Source organism: Seriola dumerili, unplaced genomic scaffold (genome assembly GCF_002260705.1).
Source record: "Seriola dumerili isolate Sdu_G_001 unplaced genomic scaffold, Sdu_1.0 BDQW01000295.1, whole genome shotgun sequence".
Taxonomy (NCBI): domain Eukaryota; kingdom Metazoa; phylum Chordata; class Actinopteri; order Carangiformes; family Carangidae; genus Seriola; species Seriola dumerili.
In genome coordinates, this window is record NW_019174550.1 from 1,714,225 (window position 1) to 1,733,925 (window position 19,701).

Genomic DNA, 19,701 nt, shown 5'->3' on the forward strand with positions numbered 1-19,701 from the left:
TGTGTGTGTGTGTGTGTGTGTGTGTGTGTGTGTGTGTGTGTGTGTGTGTGTGTGCGTGTGTGCGGTGCCTGAGGCCAGAAGCATTATTGTACCGGTGCTGGGTGTATTGTTTCAACCCTGAAGTGTTTCTGTACACCGTGATCTGCTGACCCCGCACTGAATGCTCTTAAAATTGTTTTCGCCACCAAAGCTTTGGCACGCTTTCCCATAATCACCTAAAACAAATGCATCATTTTGAGGGCAATTTCACCAACAGAGAGGAACAAGGACATTTGTTTATTACACCTTTACCTCTCTCCTGTACTTTTTGTTGTTGTTGTCATTAATTTTGCCTCTGTTACTAATGTCCATACCCACTGACAGCAATATTAACACTCTAACGTATTAGCTCTATTGTCTCTTAACTTTGTTATTATTTGAAACATTGACTTTACTACCAGTTATCTTCATCAGCTATTAACTTTATTACCTATAGCCAATAATGTAGTGGTAAATAAAGAGGCTCATCATGAGGCAAAAACACACAGTTTCTACTAATGAGTGCTTTAAGCTTTTTACTATTGATGTGTATCATCAATTACAGTAAATGCATAAAAATATTCTGTATATCAGCCACAAAATGTGCCATGAATTTCCCTTGTAAAATATGATGGCAGTACATAGTTTTGGTGTGTTTACCGCTCCTCACAGCACTTATTGTTACTTATTTTTTTACCTTAAGAATAACTCATATCTGTAAATTCTGTTCTGTTTGAAGAGAACAGAGATAGTGGCCTCCTCAGAATCAATATAATCTCTACCTCACAAACTACCTAGAACACCCTTTCTTTTTTACTCACATAGTGCTATAGAGCCAATCTAATATTAGCTCTGCTCAATGGAGGTAGATGACCTTTGAGTCGGGGTACTTTTAAGTCCGCTATGGCCTGAACAACTAATGGTGTATGTATAGTCTAAGAAAGCGAGCACAGAGAGCTTCATTGGCTACTTAATGGGGGCTGTTTAATCGAATTCTTTTCCTCCTCCTCTTAATTCTTTGTGTCTTTTTCGTTGGTAATGTTTTTCAAAGGGCAGAATCCACTCAGTGTGTGGAGAAGAAGGCAGATGTGGGAACACAGATGTACACTTTGAGTGTGTATTTGTGTATGAGCCCCCGTGGCCCTAAAAGAATAAGACAATGGTGTTTGCTGCTGGCACTAAAGGCTCATCATCGGCGGCCCCTCCTCGGCTGACACGCGCAAACACAAACTTATACACACCAAGAAACACACACTCCAGCTGGGACGTTACCCAGTGACAGGCAGTAGGACTCACAGATGCCCAGGTGGTGCACGAAACCCTGGAGCTGTGCCCAGACTGGCATAGGAGAGACTGCCTACACACTTAAAAGAAATGAGCACCACACACACATACATATAGAGATGCACACATATACAGTTGCAACGGCTTACGCACACCTATAAAGCTCATGTTCCTGCCGACTGACACACACACACAAAAGCACACCCTTGCTCACTCCCCACCTTCTCGCAATTAACACTGCTCCTATAGCTTGAGGCACAGAGGAAATGAGGTTTTGGTTTTGTAACTGTGTGTGTGTGTGTGTGTGTGTGAGAGAGAGAGAGGCAGGGAGAGAGAGTTGTAAGAGGTAGAGGGATTAAGGAGGAGGTGGGTGGAGGGTTATGGTTGGCAGAGGAAATATAATGTGTGGCATGGAACTATGTACTCAGGGCACGGTAATGACTGTGCATGAGAGCCTGTGTGTGTGTGTGTCGGTGTACATGTGTGTCCGGATGTGTGCATGCATACCCGTGTGTGTGCATACGTGCGCCCACATTAAGTCGTTCCCACCCATTCCCTCTCTAAGTATCATGTTCAGAGGCTGCAGTTCATTCCTGTCTGTCTGATTGTGTTGTTGTGCAGTCATGGCTAATTACCTTGATAGTCTGTTGACAGCGCTGAGACAATTAAACAGCCAAATGGAAAACAGGAGGGGGAACTTGTCTAAAATGTCCTCTCTGAGAGTTGAACTAAAGAGTGATTCATCTCCAACATGTGTTTATAATAGGAAATCGTTTACAGGCAAAAAGGGATGGAGTTTGTTTAGCAAATTGTAGGATGCCTGCTTCGATGTTAGCTTCAGAGTCAAAGCGATTACAGCTTTGTTTGTCTTGCTGTTAAGTCATCTCAATGTATACATCTCAAGCCTTGTTTGTATTTTCAACATAATCATGAACTCCTGTATAATCCAATATTACCCAATACATTAAACCTTGTATATTTAATCATCAGATGGGCAGATGCAGGCTAATATATGACAAGCCATAGCTTATTGAGGTCAACAACATGCCTGATTTTGCCTAACATGCCATTATGCCTAAATGTAATTTTGAAAGTCCCATATTTTACACTTTTATTGTTCTTTTATTTGAAGTTCATTTGAGGTGTTGATCCATAAGAAGATATATTTGTGGTTTAAAGAACCATAACCCACCTCAGTGTAGTTCTATATCTCCTCTCTCAGGCCTCTCTCTGGAGCTCTAGTAACAACAGGTCAGTGAGCATCAGAAGAGGGGATGCTCTGAGACGATTTTCTGATTGATCGAATAAAAATATTGTAGATTTCAGGTAAACACTCAAAGAAACCAAATCCTGTAAGGTTAGCCACTGGGTGCAGGTGGGCTGGGCTGGGCTGGGCTGGGCTTGGGGCATGGCTGAGGGCAGTGACTGCTTTGTTGTGACATCACAAAGTTACAGAAGTCCTGACAGCTCATAATCAAGTTCAAAGTTTCTGAATACAGACTGTTAAGACCTGCTTTATAACCAAAGAAGACATAGAAATATCACTTTATACAATATGGGACCTTCAGCAACCCCATCAGCAACAAAAAAAGTCAAAGTTCATCAAAGCAAAATAAATTTGTTATATACGGACTAACAAGCACAAGCAATGCAGTGTACCATTATAGACAGTGGAATATGTATTTGCTTTGATGAAGTTGGGTGACTCACAAGAGAAAGATAAAAAAAACAAAAACAATCAAAGAAACAAATGCTGAGATTTCCTTTTTTACTCTTTAGTATGCGTCAAGCTAAAAAAATAAAATCACTGCATCCTTCAATTTCCATAATGCAATTCAAGATCTTCTTTCCTTAGATCACTGCTGCATCTTAAATGCTCTCTCAGTTTGTGGTGTAGGATTTCTGTTAGTGTTAGCCCGAAGCCAAGATGTCTATACTGATGTCATCGGGGGCTTTCACAGGCTGAGGAGGACCCCTTGTCATGAGTAAACTTCATGTATAAAACTGGGGGAGTGCTCCTTTAATGATATTCTGGTGCTCTCAACAACAGCTTTGACTCTCTTTTGGTTATTTTGCCATATTTTTCTCATCCTGTATCTATTGCGGCCTAGTCTCTATTTACCCTCCCCACCCTCAGTTCTTTTTCAGACCACCATTTGAGACCGCTGTGAAATTCTGAAGCATTTTAAAGCAGGTCTGTTGTGAGTGAGAAGAGTGATCACAGTTACACGTCCACCCACATCCCTTGAAGTATGATTTTGTTTGCTGAACTATCTCTGAGTACGAATCTACACCAAGTTACAGTGCAGGTTTTACATAATCAGCCTAGCTTCTCTGAAATATATTTTAAAAAAACACATTTCTGCCATCTGCAGACTCCATATATAATCTTTATCAGCCTGCATGTAATAGAGAAACCTGCATTTATATAAGGCAGGTCTGTCCCATAGGTGATAGCAGCATCCATTATGTACACACAGTCCATACAAACGGAATTTGCATAAACATGATTAGGGAATTAAGAGGGTTAGGGGGTTAGTGTCGCTTGGAGGCGGGGGGTTGAGCTGAGAAGAGGTTTAAAGATGCATTATGGGATTTCTAAGAATGATTTGAGGCATTTCTCATTAGGTAGCATGCATTTGATACAAGAAGAGAGGGGATGACAAGGAACAAAGGTTATGCGCACAACATCAGTCGTAAACGGTACATGTGTCGCCTGAACCGCCACTTCACTCCCTGAAGTAAACATACTGCAGATATGTACACATGGGTTCTCCATGGCTAATGCTTGCCTGTGGAAGACAATATCTTCACAACTTTCTGCTCCCAGCATCATACAACATCCAGATTGATTTTGCTCCAGCGTTTTAGGAGAATACAAATATTCTCAGACAATTCACAGCTTCAGAATGCATTTCAGCCTCTGTGCACTGTGATGTGTGATCAGTCTTTGTGTCGAGAGCTCAGTCAACCCACGTCTCTAACTCTATGAAATAAACACGAGCAGGGCCGGCAGCGGGGCAAGCCTGGCACCAGAGTTGTCGCTGTAGACTGATTCCAGATTGGGTCTTCAGGGGTTGTGAGGGGTGCGGGTGGATGGCTGGTGGTGGTGGTGGGGTACAGTTGGCAGGGTTAGAGCACACATACACACACACCCTCAGGCCTGGCCCTAAGTTTGTGTGTGTGTGTGTGTGTGTCTGGCTCCTGGTGTGTGTTGGCAGCATGCGTGCTGGCAGCACCCCCCGTCTGACACCACTACAGTTGGTCCCCTCTGGATATCCTTTGCTCCCCCTGCTCTCCTGCTCCACAGCCTGCCCTCCCTCCTCCTTCTCACTTCCGGGGAAGAAGCCTGGGTGCTGTCTTCCCACTTTTCACCTCCTTCTGCTTTTCTTCCTCCTCCATTATCTGTCCATATCCTACTTTCCATCAACTCTAAACCCCATTCTGAATATGAGCTTTTGAAGGCCAGTACAGATATTTTGACACTAAAGATGTCATTGTCCAATATTTTGCGTGGTTATAGCCGGCATTTAAATGAATTAATTCACAAATGAATTCACAAAAAACTATAACTGAACAATAAAATAATGAAACATAGTCGACATAGAAAATAAAACTTTACTGCAGATTTTACTGGCTGTTTTCAGACAGCTTTAGTTAGAGAGGAACTGCCATCATATTGGCAGTGGATGCCAATATATGATCAGTAATAAAAAGCAATAACTGTCCAGTGTAACTGCAGATCATATATCTGCCTAACTATAACCATATTTACACAACAGACCCATCCCCTCCAGCCATGTCTTTATTTCTGTTTGGGAGCTACACCGAAAACTTTCCATCAAGCTTCCATGAAGCCAAATTTCCTCTGGACTGGAACAGATTTTTTTATTAATATTACAAGTTTCCACATTAAGGAAAACCTCATATATCCAAAAGTAAGAAAATAAGCATGGTTTTCACATTGCAAACCAGGCTTTAAAAAAAAGAGAAAAAGATAAACTGAAATAATTCGATAAAACTGCAGAATTAAGCTGATATAACACAATCAGTGGGCCTTAAAAGAAAGTCTAGATTCATACTTATTACGTGCAATATCATCAGCCCTCTCAAGCCAGTGATGTCTTTGTTCCCTCTCTGCTCCTCATCTGTTCTACATTCAGGACAGTAGTCAGCTTTATTTACCATAGGAGGCTCCAGTTTAAAGGAGACAGCGGACAGGAGGTTTTTGGGTAGATCAGCCTCAGGCTAACAGGAATACATTTACATTTTGTTCCTGAGGTGTGTGTGTGTGTGTGTGTGTGTGTGTGTGTGTGTGTGTGTGTGTGTGTGTGTGTGTGTGTGTGTGTGTGTATTGCGATGTTAAGGAGTTGGAGGAGTGCGCAGAGAAAGAATAGAAGGGGGTGGGGGGGTGGGTGGGAGGGTTTAAAACCACTAAAACTTCTTTGGGCACCAAACAGCACATCTGTGCAAAAGTGAATTCAAAATTTGCCGTGAAGACACATTCTTTCTTCACTCTGTTCCGCTCCCAGTTGCTCCGGTGCCCCCACCCCCGTGATGCAAAAAATCCAACCTCCCCCTCCCTCAAGACACCCTTTACCCCACCCCTCGTCCCCTCCCTCTGTGCCTCTCTGTAGCAGATGGGCACTGTGTGTGACAGCAGGGTCATTGGGTCACATCCACATGGGGTAGGGCTCCACTTTTTGTGTGTGTATGTGTGTGCGTGTGTGTAATTTGACCTTTTGCATACACACTTGTTTTTGTGTGTTATATTTCATGCATATGTGTGTGTGTGTGTATGCTAATGTGCATGTTTATGTGTGTGTGTAAGTACGTAGATTTCTCTGCTACTCTCAGCTTTTTAATGTGTGTTTTGTTATTATGTTTTATGAGTGTGTCATTTCATATATTTGTGGGTGTCACTGTATCTGTGGCATATCTCTCTCTCTCTCTCTCTCTTTTGTGTGTGTGTGTGTGTGTGTGTGTGTATGTGTGTGTACAGGGGTGCAGCCATGTACTAGGGAATTAGGGCAAATGGTTTGTAACCCCCGCAATGGTTTGTAACCTTAAGTAGCCCCTTTTAGCCTCACCACACACACAAGCTCACGCACACAAACATGCAGACACACACACATACACACACACTCCCCTGCTGTGCCTCCAGTTTCAGACATGATATGCGTGACTGTGTCTGTGTGGCACAGTCACGCATGTTTTCATGAGTGTCTGAGCATGTGTGTGTCTGAGAGTGTGTGTGGGGTGAAAGAGACACAGACTGCATGGATGAGAGTATTTATATGCGCGAGTGTGTGTGTGTACGTGCGTGCGTGCGTGTGTGTGTGCGTGTGTGTGTGTGTGTGTGTGTGCCATTGTGTGTAAGACAGAAGCCTGAGGGCATGCTCATCAGCAGAGAGACATAGATTTGCATAATGAAATTCCCTCTATCGCACCGCCACAGAGGACAAAATAAAACAAGACCCTTAACAAACCCTTTAAACACCTAGGTGACTACAACAAAAGTACACACACATACACACACTCATTTATCCTTCAGACCGTCAATTGCACCTCAAGCCTCGCAACAGGCTTTGGAAGTTTGTTACTATAGGTGCCATCGCTCTTGTTGTGTGCGTTTGAGTGTGTCCCCTCTCTTCTGCGTGACACTCGTTTTGCTTTATGTGACAATAACAACAATGCCATTCTGCTCCACAGCTCGTCTCTACAGAACCATATCTGAAAAGCTGTTGCAATGTAAGTGTGTTTATTCTTTCATAACCCAGACTCAGCAGCACATAAAACCTTTTGTGGCTCAAAAAAAAAAAAACATCTCATCACTTTGACCAGGTCAGCTCAGTCAGTCGAAGAATCCGCTCACAAATCAACATCATGCGAACGCCCCAGTCATGCCTGTCTCTGTGTGTATGTGTGTGTGAGAGTCTCTGCTTTTGTGCACCATAGTGCTATCAGTGTATCTGTCAGGCAAGATGATAAAGGCAACCGGGGACCTTCACATGTGCACGCCTGGCAGACAGGAAATCTCCCATCACCACTGTTCTCTGCCTGCCTGCCTGCCTGAATGTAATGTGGTACACGCTTCAACTGTACGGAGAGGAAGAGAGAGCGAGGGGGGTGGGGGTGGGGGTGTGGGGTGGATGGAGGAGGGGGTGGTGGTGCTGGTGGTGGGGTAAGGAGTAACTGGTCGACAGAGGAGAGGAGGTGAGTGAACAGAAGGAGGCTGAGTGAAGGAGGAAAAAGGAGAAATCAGTTGTTTTGGACACGCATCATTTTTCCTCCAAAGGACACTGGCAGCTGTTGTGTGTAATTGTGAGGGGTGAGGAGAAGGGGGAAGGTGGGTGGGAGGGAGGGAGGGAGGGAGCAACAGGCGAAGGAGAGGAGAGGAGAGAATTGGGGAGACGGGGAAGCCATGAAAGCATTGGGGAGGAAATGCATCCTTTGGCTATTATGGAGAGGAACCGAAAGGGAGCAGGAACGTTTGTGTGTGTGTGTGTGTGTGTGTGTGTGTGTGTGTGTGTAGGAGACGGGGGGGGGGGCTGTCGGATCTATACAGAGACCACCTGTTTCATCAGAGGCAAAAACAAAAACATAGATTGAGCATGTCGGCAAACAAGGGCAGAGGCAGCCGAGGATTTCACAGGTCTTAAGGATGTTACTCCTCTATGTGCTGAGACTCTATAGACAGCATTTAGCTGCCACTGGCGGCAGTTCTCTTCAATGAATCAAGTCCATACACACTCAGCTGGCATCTCCCAGTTACTGAAACTGTGCTTTTTCCCACAATAGATTAAACCTCACTGTACTGCTGCTGGAGATTTTTGAAAACACTGATGTAAGGTTGTAAGCTTTAACAGACACGATGAGGTACTTCTGCGTAGCAGCCGCATTTTGCCCAGTTTCTGTCACCTCCAGCTTTTGTATATTTTGTATAATAGTAAAGTCAATCACAAGGTGTCAATGCAGCAACCCAGGCACTACTATTAAGAGTGTTCAAACCAACATTAGCCCTGCATGAAAAAATAGAACCCACTTATTTATCCGAATGAGGCCACTTTGCTGACACAGCAGGGGAAGCCACCAACGCGGAGGGCTCCGGTTCAAAAAACGATCAGAAAAAAAAAACCAAACAAACAGACAAAAATTGTTCCGCAAAGATGATACATGATAAAATACATACGTAGTTCCATCTATTTGAAATGAATACATACTATATTTGTACTGTTTACTTGGCGATGGACAACGAAGCTACAACTGTTCGATCTAATGAAAATTAGAGGCCTCACAAAGCTGTATCAGTACATTATTTTTGTGCCATTCTTTTGTGTGTCAGTGAGCAGGAAGTGAGCACGCTCAGAAGTGTGTGTGAGCCCAAAATTGCAGAAGTCTGATGAACTGGTTTGTGCCCCAAGTGTGCAAGTTTTGATGAAATGAATAGGGCACCTCCTTGGAACTGGGTATCCAGTTCTCTAACTGCATCAAGGTTGTTTTTTTGTTTTTTTTACATGTACATTTTCTGGTATTTCTGCCCTTACTGATTTATTTTAGTGTGTATGTGTCACTTGACAGCACATTCTGGATGTATGTCATTAGCTCGAGGATCTTTGTGCACATGATTTGTCTGGTAACATGTATGAGCACGTGTTCACTTCCCCACCATGTGTTTAGTATGTGCACAAATGCATGTGTATGTGCAGCATTTGCAGGTGTGTCAATGTAATCATGTAAGTACTTTGTACTTAAGAGTCTGTGTAATATGTCCATGTTTTTGCATAATGTATTTGATGGCACAGCAGCATAATATCCCCTCACTTCAGCTGTGTAGGATGTGTGTACATTCTTAAATGTTTGTGTGCATTCATACTTAAGTGTGTGTGTGTGTGTGTGTTCACCAACATCCCAGTGTACTTAAATGTGTATCTAGTGTTTAAGTATGCATAAGTACTTTGCGGAGGTGTGTGTGCATATATAAGTGTACTTAATGTGTGCATGTTGGTGCATAATGTGCTGTATGAATGAATGTATAGATTTGTCTGTGTGTGTGTGAGTACATGTGGAATGTTATTGTATGTGTGTGTTTACAGGACATGAGTGAAATTCCACGTTTTTCCAGCATCGGTCATACATGTGTGTGTGTGTTTGTTTGTGTGTGTGTGTGTGTGTGTGTGTGTGTGTGTGTGTGTGTGTGTGTGTGTGTGTGTGTGTGTTGTGTGTGGTGTGTGTGTGTGTGTGTGTGTGTGTGTGTGTGTGTGTGTGTGTGCGCGCGCAGTAACCTGCTGTTGGAAATGCTTTATTTCAGTGGTTTTAGTGGTTTTTCACTTCTCTTTCCCCCATTTAGAGACACTGGAGTGTTTTTTGACCCTCGTCCATCACATCCCATCAACGCTGCCCCCATCCCAGAGATAAAAAGTCTACCCAGCAGCCAAACTTCTTAACCTGCACCACTTCACAACACTCTTCTCCTGCTATTACCAACCACTTACCACACCTCACACACCAGCTCGAAAATCAATACTTTAACTGTGTGTGGTAGTGGCAGGGGCTCACCGTACCCCCAGTTTGCTTTCAAAGCAAAACACCCTATCATTGGAACCCCCCCCCCCCACCACCAACCCTTCAACACACACACACACACACGGCACACAAACATTCAAAGTCCTCCACTCAACTACCAGCACCCCCACTCTCTTCCGCTCCTGCAACTGTTCAAACACTCACACACACTCACACACACTCACGCACCCTCACACCCGCATCTCTGAAACAAAGCATGACGACCACCTTTGTCTGCAGCCAGCTGCACGCCGTGTAGTTTGAAATGTGCGTAGTTTGAACGCATGGCATGCACACACACACACACAGACACACACACACTTGCACAGATAAACTTAATGAGGACTTGGTGCCTAGCCCTAACCATACTGATGTCACTGGTACAGTGAGGAGCAGGGCCCCTTTGGTATGCTGGCCACACACACACACACACACACACACACACACACACACACACACACACACAACCACACAACACACCAGCCATATACTGGGCCTTGTGTTCTGTTTCCTTTGGCAACGGAAGTTCAGTATGTAAGAGTGCTGCTAGACAAAACAAATACCCCTCTGCACTCCTCTGTCTCTCTCCCATCACTCTCTCCCTCTTTCTCACCCCTTCATTCTTATGTCTGTATGTTTTTCTCTATCTCATCATCTTCCATTCTCCTCCATACTCCTCCCATCTAGCCCCATTCACCACCATTTGTCTCTCTCTTTTTTCCTGCCTTTCTTTCTCCCTCTTTCATATGCCCTCTCTCTCTGCCCGGTTCGCACACTAACACGGCTCAGTGCCTCCCTGGACACACACCATTCTCCATGCTTATTGTTCCCCCTGACAGCTTTTGTAGTAGGGAGAAAAAGTGACCTCTCCCCCCTCCTCCCTTCTCCTCCATCTCCCAAATTCACCAACCCCCCCCCCTCCTGTCCTCCCTGCCTGCCTTCACTCCTCTACTCCCCTTCTCGCCTTTTACCATCAGCCCTCACCACCACTGGTCCACACACACACACACACATACACACACACACACACACACAGACACACACACACACACATTCCACAAGCGTAAGAGTCAAAGGGTGCAGCTGCCTCAATAAAGAGATGGGGGAGGGAGAAAAGGGGGAGAGATGGAGAGGGAGGAGGGTGACTCATTCAGCTTCCTCCCTTTCTGCAGTGGGCAGAAAGAGTTCGAGCATCAGGGTTGGGGGGCATTTCGGGGGAAGAGGGGGAGGCTGGCTCGTTTTTTGGCTTGTTTTGCAGCATTTGGAATAGCAGTTGTTGTACCTCTTTCTCACACTCTGTTTACTCTCTTTGGCTGCAGCAGATGTAAACACAAACGGTTGGTTACAGCTATTTACCAGAAAGGATCCTTGGCTGTGTCTTCTTTGTATTTATGACGACCAACATGCTGGATCTGCTGCTGGCTAATGGACAAAATCCTCCACTGCTGGTTGTGTTTCAGAATGATAAGTGGGGCTGATGAGGCCTTTTTACTCAGTATCACAAAGTGGCCGGTCTTGTCATGTCATCCACCTCTGACACCATGAACATTTCTGTTGGACCACAACTACTTGAGAGCAGCTGTGAAACCCAAAATAACTGTTTTCAATGACTTAACAAATAAATGGAAAGAGCAGCATGTTTTCTCAAAGACTTCAGTACAAGCTTGGATGGCCAGTGGGACGTGGTCAGGAGCTTCGTGGAAACCCCCGCCATGTAGCTCAGCCACCCCAGGACGCACCAAACGTCAGTGTAACATCAGAAAGATGTGGGACGGACATTACATTTTGGTTGGAGATCAAAATCAGGTTGATGTCGAAACCCGACATAGTAACATTATGATGTTTAGCAGAGGTTGGATTTTGCTCATGACCAGAATTTCGGTATTTTACAATTCAAGATGGCGTTGGCATGTAACCTGACATTGAATTTTGGTAGCCGACGTCGCAACCTACATTCAACCAAATATCAACGACTCGCAACATTGGTGGCCCGCTGCCTGTCTGCAGGTACAGGTCCTTTTCACAGAGGACATTTTGACATGTCCCAGTGGGAAAAACACAGAGGTAAATAATAAAGGTAATCATGGCTGAACTTGATTTAACTGCTTCGGTTTCATTTGTAATGCTCTGTGCATAAATAAAATCTTAGTTGTAAGAAAAAGGCAGTGCTTGAGATTCTATGGCAGTTTCAGTGCTGTTTCAAAGGATTTTAAATACCGACAAGAGCACTATTATGGAGATTAATCACTGAAAACTAGTTTATTATAAGCAAAAACAGCCAGATTTAAGATATTGAATATAGAAATTGAATTGAAAATAATTGTTATGCTGTGAAACAAGAACGCTTCTGGAAGTTTAAAACAAAGCAAATCTGACACGAGGGTGTTCCTGTTTGTCTGGAGCAGGCAGTCTTACCTCTAGCTGCAGGACTGGAGTCTGTCATCCATGTGACGCGATGTCCTTCTACAAGACTGGTGGAAGGCACGGTTCCTGAAACGTTACACATCCCAGAACAATAAATCAAACTATCCTCTTCGTGTGGCTCAACTCAACATCCTGACTAGTGCTCTCCACCCAATTATGAGTCAGATCCATCTCCCATGTGTGACATTCTTCCTTCACACACTTTAATTCACCAAAATAAGAGACTTATTATAACAGTAATAAATAATAGCGTAAAGGAAAAGGAAAGTAATCTCTCAGTAATATTGTGGTGCATGTTGTGTCACTTCAGTGTACTCGCTGTTATATTCCTACAGGGAAAGATAGCAGGTCTGTGGTTGTTTGAAAATGACACATTAACCTTTTCCAGACTGCCACTCTCATATGATGATTGATATCTTTAATATCAGAAACACAGTGGGGTGTTAGTGAAGGTAAAATAATATCTTTTAAAACACCTGGCTCTGGATCACAGTAGCTGTCCAAAAAATCAGGGAAGCTGTGAGGGCTGTGAAGAGAGAGAGAGAGAGAGAGAGAGAGACAGACTTTATGAATAAAAATTTGACTCTCACTGACTGCTACTACCTGCAAAAGCTAATGGGAGGCTGCCTCAGCACGAGTGGTGTGAAATCCTTCTTGATGGATTGAAAAGTGTCTTTAGGGATCCAAAAGCTCGCCTTCTTGAGCATCTCAAAGGGTGTGGCGCTAACCTGGATGACTTTGGCATGATCACATTTAGACTTGACTGAGTGAAAATTAAATCAGATTTCCTTTGAACAGGATTTGCTTTGAACTCTGCCCGGGCATCATTTAGAGAAAGGTCTCATGACACAATTTGATCGTGGAAATGTGTGCAGGTAGAAATCCGCCTCCCTGTGGTTAGTCCTAAACTTTGAACTTAACATGAAAAACTTCCCGGCTCTTCATGCAACCTCTCATCTTGTTATGCACACACTTCCTCGCGGCAATGATGATGCATTAAAGACTTGAAATAGGTGTGACGTGCACCAATTGGTATGATGAAAACCATTCTGTATCTTGCATGTTGTACACTTTTTTTTTTTTACAAAACAGAGCAAGTACTTCATTGTTAATTAGTTTGGCTTTACAGTACATTTACAGCACATTCCTATCACATTCCAGAGATACTTAAAATGAAAGACATCATATGCAGCAAGTAATTCTGGTTTTCTTTTCTTCCTCCTCTGCAGGGAGGTCAGGAGTCAGCCTCTGCTTCAGAACACTGAACCCAGCTGGTAAAAATTCACGTCCAGATTCACCAAGACTGCTTTTGCGAGGGCTATCTGCATATTTTTTGCGCTTCAGTTCCTTGAACTATAAGCGGAGAGTTTTCATCTCAGACTAAGAAATGTATGCAAATCAAGATGTGGCACAAACAAGCCCGAGACGGCGAGCACTACTCATCCAAAAAAGCCGCCCTTCATCACCAATTGCAAGAGCAAATTGCATGCTTTAGCTGTTAAGACAAATCCAGCACGTCTGGCACCCGTACACCCTAAAGCCCCGAACTGGAGCTTTTTTCTGATCTGATTTGAGAATCTCAGATGGAAAACCCTTTCTGTTCTCTGGTTGCCACTGATGTAGGTCTGCAATGATGAGAGTCATTCTGAATGGACAAATTGCACAAGGGGTTTTAATGCTATTTTAGTAGATATCAGGGGAAGAGATGTAAAAATCTGTGGAAATGCAGTGTACAGGTGTGAAGTCACTGGGCACATTTTCAATAAGAATACATTCAGGTATAGTTTTGAGGTATTTTCCTCCGATATTTCCATATAGTAAAAGGGAAATATTCCACTACATTTATCTGACAGTGTATTTACCTGACAGAATAAGGTTTCAGAAATGTGTTGGCTTCAAAGGAATTTTCACTTTAATAAAACATTTTCCAGTTCGGAGTGGTACAGTTAGTAATACAAATGTTTATTTTTGTACATTAAATCTTTAACTGTGCTCAATATGCAGTGATTGTTTCATCATTACTTGACTGGCAGTGCCTTGGGCTTTTTGTCCCTTCACATGAATTTCCTCCCTTTAAAGAGTACAACAGCGGCAGTGTGTGAAGCTGTTAGACCGACTACAAGCTGCAGTACTTCTCACAGGTTTGTGCAATAGTCGTGTAACACTGTGAAAGAAGCCAGTCTTCACAATTGACGCAAATACTTCCATACGTTCTAATTTGGTCATTTTGTGTATTTTCCTCCTCACATAAACTGTCACTGACTCCAGGCTCCGGCGTCCTGCTCAAGGACACTTCAACAGGGAAGATGTTTACGAACAAAGAACCCACAATCCTTCAGCTGTGGCACTTTCTAACCACAAGACCACCCTGACACCAGTAACACAGCGTCTTTGTCAGGAAGCAAGGGCATTCCTTCAGTTTCACAATGAACTTGAAATCTAAGTAGATTTTTTTTTAAATTATAAATGACGGTCTTGGTAAACTGGCAGATGAAACAACTGAGGGGTGTTTTGGAAATAAACTTAAATCACGACACACCCGCACACCAGTACGTGGGGTTTGTTTTGTTGGGTGAGACTGGAATTTCTCTGTGTGGTTTATGTGAAGTCTGCTCGGGTTTGTTTATTGGCTCTGGGTGACTGTGTGAGTGTGGAATGTGTTTGTGTACAGTATCTTGTTGTGCTGCACTGCTGTATTGTTCTTGTGTGCGAATGTACGTGTGTGTAAAGCAGTGATGCCTGGAAAAGCGCTTCCACGGTGTAATCTGTTACTTTACAAGTTTTAGGTGTTGTACGTTTCTCATAGCTTTTGAATGATCACTTTTAAATATTTCACATATTTTTACATTTATTTGTTTTTATTGTTTTTTTTCCATTTTGAGTTATTTGTCTGCATGTGTTTGTTGCTTGTTTTTATATTTTATCCTTGTATCCTTGAATCAGTGTAATTGCCTTATAATGTGCTTTATCAATAAACTTTATTATATTATTATTATACCTGAATTACTTTTGAATTCTACACATGACATGCATAGATTAAAGATGTGTGTACCACCACATAAAATAGTCAATACTCCTAGTAAATCCTTACACTGTGACGCCTTCATTGTGGATAAATTACTCTTCCTATTAAACAATTGATTGTTCACTAAGTGGTGAATCCTCACCAGTTGATGATCCATGTAGAGGACATGAAAATAAAAGTTAACTTATTTTGCTTTAACTTAATCCCTGTTCACTCGGCTACTATTAAAACTTTTTTTTTTAAAACCCACTTTAACAAACAACAAGGGTTTGTTTTATGTATTTAGCCTTTTAGAAGAGAAAAGGCTGCTAGGATAAGGGCTAACTGGTGTGTTTGGCTAATGTCACGAGTTAGGCTGCTGTGAAAAGTTCCCCAAATCCAATAATAATAATAATAATAATAATAAAGCAGGACAGAGCTGCTAACGTCAGTAAACGCTGGTACAGCTCATCCAGACCGGCTTCAGCACAACGGAGGAAGACTGTACAGTTTATGTCTCAGTTCTAAACAGGCCTTTTTCTAGCCCCACACAATCATATGACATTAGCTAACTATGTCCTCTTTGGCCTTGGAGAGAACACTAGCATTACCACTGTAGATGGTAAACTAGCTAGCCGGACGCGCTAACCTTTGCAGCCAGAGCAGACAAACAAGCTGAACTTCTGTTTTGGATTTTTGGGAATAAAAAATGAATAAAAACAAATCTTCCTACACTTCCTACAGCCACATACACATCAGACGTTGCCAAGCTACGATTGGGCTAGCAGTTAATGTCAGCAATCTCTAACAGAATATTGTCTTATTTAATGTCTATATGAACGAGAGAAAACTAAAACAGCCAGAAACAATCTTTCTAAAGCAGCCGAGGATCAAATTTTGAGGCAAAGCTTTTTAACTGAACGCTTTATTTCCTGCGGCCTCAGTTGTTTTTGCATAATGGTGCCTGTGTGTGTGTGTGTGTGTGTGGTGGCGGGACATCAGGGGAGTTGTTTGTGACAAGCGCAGGCTTTACAGAACTTTTACTTGTCTCCAACAAGGAGGGCTGCAATGGTGCTATCCACTCAGGAATATTCATTCAGTTAATCATCTGAAATTAACATTGTTATATCCTCCAGCCACACACACAATGCAAAACAGCCACACACACCCCCACTGTGACACCAAACACTAACTGTTTTCCCATCCCTCCCTCTGTCCCTCTTTCTCTCACTCTCTCCATCATTTGCTTATCGCAGCTGCACTTGTCATCGGGCCTGTTATTAACTTTAAGATTTTTCTCACTCTGAGAAAGTGAAAGATTCGGGGAGGTTAGGGGAGAGAGAGAAAGAGAGAGAGAGAGAGAGAGAGAGAGAGAGAGAGAGAGCAGGAGAAAAACAAGAAGACAAGAGATAAGTGAGAGTCAGGTGGTGAAAGAGCAGAGAGATTGAGTGAGCAGAGAATGGTGGCGGGAGAGAGGGGGGCAACGGGAGCAATCTTGAGGCATGGAGAAATGGCCGCCAGCATCAGTACTGTAAAATCATGGATTTTCTACTGATAATTCCTCCTCAGCCTAGGTTTAATTACTCTCTGCTCCATCTCTGCTATCTGTCCGCCTCCAGGTCTGGCCACACACAGAAAGGCCTTTGCATCCAATCAAACAGCTCAACCTTTTAACCCTTCATCTCTTCTCCAATCATGACATGACATTTCAGGTCTGTCAGGTGCGAGCCATCCCTGCACCCTGTGCAGCTCTCCTCCTTAGGGTGTTAAGGTGCTACACTACATTAATCACAGTGACATTGTAATCACAGCAGTTTTACCCTGATTCAGTATGCAGATTCCTGGGTATATTTCTTTGATGTAGAGCGTTGTCTCCCTCTCTCCCCACTTCTCCCTTACTCTCCTCTTATCCTTGACCTTCGCTCATTCCCATGGTAACTGCGTCTTACTCGAGGATTGTTTCGTTGGTAAGTCAAGTGGGCCAATCCTTGGGTTTTAAGTTGCGCATCAGCGGCGAAGCTTTTCAAAATCTAATTTAAGGGATTATCTCTCTATTGATTTCACTTAAAACTGATTCTTTTCTCTTTCCATCCTTCTGCCGCTGTGATAAAGTATCAGTGAAGGCGGCGGCGGCGTGTGTGTCTCTGTGTGTGCGACGTATCAAGCTTTTCCTTCCTCCACGGAGTTAAAGAGGAGGCTCAGTCGTCTCACTTGGCAACACACAGAGAGCACGCAAGAGTGTGCGTGTTCGTCTTTGTGTGCTTGTGAGAGTGCTGTTCCAACTTTTTGGCGCCTATCTGCATCTGTCTGTGTGTGTTCATGCGGTGCACTCACACACACACACGGCTATCATCCTCCATGGCATTAATATTCATCTGTGTGTGCATTGAGCAGAACAGATTAGCAGGAGTAATGATGAGCATGTAATGATAAGGGGACCACAGCAGTCCCGATAGTTTAAACAGGCCTACTTTAAACCCGACTGGAAAGAAGCAAGCAAACTCATTACAGCTTAACAGCCATTAGATTAGCATTAGTTCCTCTTTGAAGGGAATATGGCTGCTGGTTCCCATGGATTAGCAACAGTGGTGAGTGGTTCAAGGAACATTATCACTACTGGTTTGGTATTAAGAGTTAGCAATTTGTTGGGAGCCACTAGCTTCTGTGTTTATAGCCATTTCCTATTACCACCCACTGATGGTTGGTTTTCTACCAACCAACCAGGTACTCCAGAGGTAGAACTAATCAACTACGAACAGACTGGCATGCCAAATAAGATTACTACACAAAGTAGAGGAAGCTATAAGCTATAAGCACTGTGGCACTGCGTGTGTCCCTACAGGATATTATAGCTACTTTTCTGTAGAAATACCATTCCTTCTTTATGTTATTGAAACAACGAAGTAGGATTCACTCGTAAAGGCTAATATCATTACTATACAGTCACCTAAATAAAAGTATCATTCACTCATATGAGTCACTTTTGCTCACCCATCTTCTTCTTCATTGATTTTGAAAAGCACGTCCAGGTTTAATGGTGTAAACTGTGCATCTAGTTGTGTTATGCCCAGCACACCCACACATGTGTTCGGAGTTACTCTCTGATTAGACCTCTGCTCAGGTTGAAGTTGGGTGGAGCTAAGGCAGGGTGTGCGATGTCACCAAACCCAATGTACTTATATACGGTACATTAAGGAGGTGTAGGTTCTCCCGTGCTAACAGGTGCTACATGGCTATAGTGAAGATGGTGTCAGTCAAACACAGTTTGTACGTGTGACCACAGTCGTGGGATCAGACAGGCTAAGTGAAAACATGTGTGCGAGTGCACATTAGGGAGGTGGGGGCTGTAATGTGTTCAGTGTGCAACACCATTATAACAGGAAGTTTACAGAAGACATTTTGACATGTGAGTAAGAAAAGTGCACGTGTAAATAATAAATGTAATGATGGCAGCAGAGGAGAGCGGTGACACTGACTGAAGGTGTGCTGTAGATTAGCAGTCTTAGCAGGTCGCTGGTGAATGGATGTTTACTGTTTGCCAGCCTTCATTGTACTCGGCCTCAGTTACAGTGACAGGTTGTCATGGCAGAGGCAGTGAGAAGTGTCCACCAGGATCAATGCCGGTCTGTGGCAGTGCATACGATTGCATTTGTGTGCGGACATGTGTTAGTGTTTGCGGAGTTGGGGTCAGTGAATGTGTGTGTGTGTGTGTGTGGCATGTAATCTACTATCACACATCACAGATCAAAGGCCAAAGGCAGCTGCCTGGTCATCTCAACCTAGGCCACCCTGATGGCACACCGTGCTCTTGAAGAACCTTAAAACACACACACACACACACACACACACACAAACACACACACACACACACACATACGCACCCAGTTGAAACAAATTTTGGAAGGGAGCAAAAGACGCTAACAGTTACCATAGAAACATGCCACAAAGCTAGAGGGAGAGAGGGGGAAATAGAGGAGGAAGACGGGTGTAGAGAGGGAGACAGCGAATGAAATCAGCTCCGTCAATACGTTGCCAAGCAACACTCAACACTAACGAAGCCAGGTTTGATAACTTGTTGATAACACCAGTGGGAGAGCCAGAGTGTGTGTGTGTCTGAAATGGCAGTGTTATTAGCAGAGGCAGTGAAAGAGCCCCTGCTGAGACAAGCCCAAAGCACAGATAAGGGGAGAGACCTTCTATTAAAGGCAGGGTTAGCAGTGGGCCTCAGGAACTCTCTCTCTCTCTCTCTCTCTCTCTCTTACACACACACAGGCAGAACAAAAGACCTCAGCAGACCCTCATATAATAATGAATGACACAACAGGACCAAAAGAGTGGTGCTTAAACATTTTTGTTTGTTTTTTTTTATTCAACCTTTTTTTTCCAAACCAGGAATGTACTAGTTT